At 40.4% G+C, this 4,535-nt stretch overlaps 1 pseudogene; it reads right to left on the minus strand.

The window, feature by feature from the left end:
- Positions 1-2,438: 2,438 nt before the first annotated feature.
- Positions 2,439-3,413, minus strand: LOC144309671 (18S ribosomal RNA; annotated as a pseudogene).
- Between the last annotated feature and the right edge of the window lie 1,122 nt (positions 3,414-4,535).

The raw sequence follows: 4,535 nt of genomic DNA on the forward strand, positions 1-4,535 counted from the left end.
TTGTGAGGATATTTATTATAATGATATTTGCGTACTCTGCTAGAAAGAATAGGGCAAAAGGACCCGCTGCATACTCTACGTTAAATCCAGAAACTAGTTCGGATTCTCCTTCAGTTAAGTCGAAGGGGGCTCGGTTAGTTTCTGCTAGAGTAGAAATGAATCATATCATGGCTAGGGGCCAGGCCGGAAAGATTAGTCATATATGTTCTTGGGTGATAATTAGTGTGGATAGTGTAAATGACCCGTTTATTAGGAGGACTGATAGGAGAATGATTGCTAGTGTTACTTCATATGAGATTGTTTGAGCTACTGCTCGGAGGGCTCCGATTAGAGCGTATTTGGAGTTTGAGGCTCATCCTGACCAAAGGATGGAGTATACGGCGAGACTTGATATTGCTAGTATGAATAGGACTCCTAAGTTTATATTAATGAGTGGGTAGGGCATTGGGAGAGGGATTCATATAGTTAGGGCTAGTGATAGAGCTAGAATGGGGGCTAGAATGAATATTGATATGGAGGATGTAAGTGGTCGTAGAGGTTCTTTTGTGAAGAGTTTTACTGCATCTGCGATTGGTTGAAGGAGGCCGTAGGGGCCTACGATATTAGGCCCTTTTCGAAGTTGTATGTAGCCTAAGACTTTTCGTTCAACGAGGGTGAGGAAGGCTACGGCAAGAAGGATTGGGATGATAAGAGAGATAATGTTGATAAAGAACATTTTGTTAGGGAGAGGAATTGAACCTCTGATAATAAAGGTTTAAGTTTTACGCAGTTACCGGGCTCTGCCACCCTAACAAAGCCCCTTTTCTCGGGCTTATGAGGAGATAAACTGGTTAGATTGAGTTGACTTCATCTATTAGTTTTAAGGCGCCTTTGTGAGGTAGGCCTTACATCCCTTGTCCTTTCGTACTGGGGGAGGTTATATAATAGATAGAAACCGACCTGGATTACTCCGGTCTGAACTCAGATCACGTAGGACTTTAATCGTTGAACAAACGAACCCTTAATAGCTGCTGCACCATTAGGATGTCCTGATCCAACATCGAGGTCGTAAACCCTATTGTCGATATGGACTCTTGAATAGGATTGCGCTGTTATCCCTAGGGTAACTTGTTCCGTTGATCAAAAATTATTGGATCAATAAGTGATGTTATATTTTGACTTGTGGGTCTAAATTTTAATCACTCGGGAGTTTTTTTATATTCCGAGGTCACCCCAACCTAAATTGCTAACCCACAATAATGGTGTAATGTTATGCCTTGTAGGTATTTAGTATCCATAAGTTTGGGTTAGTTAATTAAAGCTCCATAGGGTCTTCTCGTCTTATTGTGGCATTCCCGCCTCTTCACGGGAAGGTCAATTTCACTGATTGGGAATAAGAGACAGTTAAACCCTCGTGTGGCCATTCATACAAGTCCTTATTTAGAGAACAAATGATTATGCTACCTTTGCACGGTCAGGATACCGCGGCCGTTAAACAAGTGTCACTGGGCAGGCAGTGCCTCCAATACTAGAAATGCTGGAGGTGATGTTTTTGGTAAACAGGCGGGGTTTGTGTTTGCCGAGTTCCTTTTACTCCTTTTAATCTTTCCTTAAATGCATGCCTGTGTTGGGTTAACAATAGGGTAGATAAGTATTTCATTTTTGGGTTGATATTATCAGATTGTTAACTATCAGTGGTCTATCCGTTTCTGATATAAGCTTATGCGGGGAGAAAATAGTTCTTGTTACTCATACTAGCATTGTTGCTTCTATATTTAAATAGAATGGCCCAGGAGGTATAATTAGGAGTTGATGTAATATGATTGGGATTAAGTTATATTGTTTGTTGAGCTGGAACGCTTTCTCAATTGGTGGCTGCTTTTAAGCCAACTATGGTGATGTTAGTATATACTCTCTAATAAAGGTTGTATCCTGATTCTAAGAAGCTGTACCTTCTTAGACTATATTTTAAATTTACATTAAAATTTTGTTTTTTTTAGGTAAATTTAAAGTTGAACTAAAATTCTGTTTGTGGGCAACCAGCTATCACCAGGCTCGTTAGGCTTTTCACCTCTACCCACAAATCTTCTCACTATTTTGCTACATAGATGAGTTGATCCTTTTAGATTGTTTATGGGTAGCTCGTCTGGTTTCGGGGAGCTTAGCTTAAGTTCTCTTTGTTAAGTCGTTTCTGGCTAGTTCATTATGCAAAAGGTAAAAGGGGTAATCTTTGCTGTTTAATACTGTTAAGATGTCTTTCATCATTCCCTTACGGTACTATCTCTATCGCTCCAATTAAAATTTCTATCTCCTATACTTTTATTATTTAACTAAATGTTTTACTTTATATGTCTGTGATACTTAAGTTTGGGGTTAGTTGGGCTAGCTTTTGTTCAAAGTGGTCATAAGTAATGAAATCTTCTGGGTGTAGGCCAGACGCTTTAGTTAAGCTACACTTTGATTAATCCAAGCACACCTTCCGGTATGCTTACCTTGTTACGACTTGTCTCCTCTTGTGTCTTAGTTAAGTTAATATGGTTATGGTTGTGTCTTATTACTTGAGGAGGGTGACGGGCGGTGTGTGCGTGCTTCATGGCCCTATTCAATTAAGCTCTCTATTCTTAATTTACTACTAAATCCTCCTTCAGTTTTTAATTTCATAAAAACGTTCGTGGAATGTTCTTGGGTAGAAAATGTAGCCCATTTCTTCCCACCCCATAAGTTACACCTTGACCTAACTTTTTTATGTAAAATGATTGTGCTTACTATTCTACCTTTTGAGGGTTTGTTCTACCTTTTGAGGGTTTGCTGAAGATGGCGGTATATAGACTGAATTAGCAAAGGGTGGTGAGGTTTATCGGGGTTTATCGATTATAGAACAGGCTCCTCTAGAGGGATATAAAGCACCGCCAAGTCCTTTGAGTTTTAAGCTATTGCTAGTAGTCCTCTGGCGAATTATTTTGTTGTAAAATTATCTATGTTTAGGGCTAAGCATAGTGGGGTATCTAATCCCAGTTTGGGTCTTAGCTATCGTGTAGTCAGATTATTATAAAGTCACTTTCGTGGTCTATTTTATGGTAACTGTAGCTTTTTACGGCTTAGTTAAGTTTTAACTTTAGTGCAAAGGTATCTTAAACACGCTTTACGCCGTGGGCCTATTAGTTTGGGTTAATCGTATGACCGCGGTGGCTGGCACGAAATTTACCAACCCTTTTTAGTATGGCTTAGTCAAACTTTCGTTTATGGCTTAATTTTTATCACTGCTGTATCCCGTGGGGGTGTGGCTTAGCAAGGTGTTATGAGCTACTTAAGAGTGTGCTTGATACCTGCTCCTTTAGATCACTGCTGATTTTAAGGGCATTCTCACTGGGGCGTGGAGACTTGCATGTGTAAGTCTACTAAGAACTAATAGGAAGGCTAGGACCAAACCTTTGTGTTTATGGAGTCGTGCGACTCATCTTGGCATTTTCAGTGCCTTGCTTTATTAATTAAGCTACATTAACTTATACTGAAATTGTAGTGTGTATAATAAATAAAATACATAGTAAATATGAGAGGAAAAAAAAAGGGGATGCTATCTATAGATAGACCACGAGATCGAATGCGTGTAAGACTGTTGTGTTAAGTTAACTAGAGTAGCAATACATTTGTATACAATTTAAATAAAGCTTGTGAGTATTGTATGCACTTAGTCCTGTTTTTGGGGTTTGGCAGGACATAAATAAGTGTATAATAGATGACATGAGTTTATGGGGGGTAAGGGGGGTTTGTATAAGTTAACTTAATGTCTTGCGCGTGTACGTACGTGTACACACGTGTACGTACGTGTACACACGTGTACGTACGTGTACACACGTGTACGTACGTGTACGTACGTGTACGTACGTGTACACACGTGTACGTACGTGTACACACGTGTACGTACGTGTACACACGTGTACGTACGTGTACACACGTGTACGTACGTGTACACACGTGTACGTACGTGTACACACGTGTACGTACGTGTACACACGTGTACGTACGTGTACACACGTGTACGTACGTGTACACACGTGTACGTACGTGTACACACGTGTACGTACGTGTACGTACGTGTACACACGTGTGTCCTAGAATTATATGTCCTGAAACCATTGACTGAATAGCACCTTGATTTTATGCGTGAGTTGATAAATGATAATGAATAAGTCCAGCTACAAGTTATTTGACTGCATTAGGGCCGCGACGGGCATATTCCCTGAGAGCAGAAGATAAGTTAGAGTTAGTGCCGTTGCGGTCATAGATGAGTGATAGCAGATTCCCCCCCTAAAAATAAAAGATACCAAATGCATGACACCACAGTTATGTGTGATCATGGGCTGATTAGTCACTAGTCCATCGAGATGTCCCATTTGCGAGAATTAGTAGGATTGGAATAAATAGAGTCATGGCCCTGAGGTAAGAACCAGATGCCAGGTATAGTTTCATGATAGTAACCCCCACATTAGCATGGGCCCGGAGCGAGAAGAGTGACATTACAGGCAAGGATTGATGGTTTCTCGAGGCATGGTGAT

Source organism: Canis aureus, unplaced genomic scaffold (genome assembly GCF_053574225.1).
Source record: "Canis aureus isolate CA01 unplaced genomic scaffold, VMU_Caureus_v.1.0 ptg000150l_RagTag, whole genome shotgun sequence".
Taxonomy (NCBI): Eukaryota; Metazoa; Chordata; class Mammalia; order Carnivora; family Canidae; genus Canis; species Canis aureus.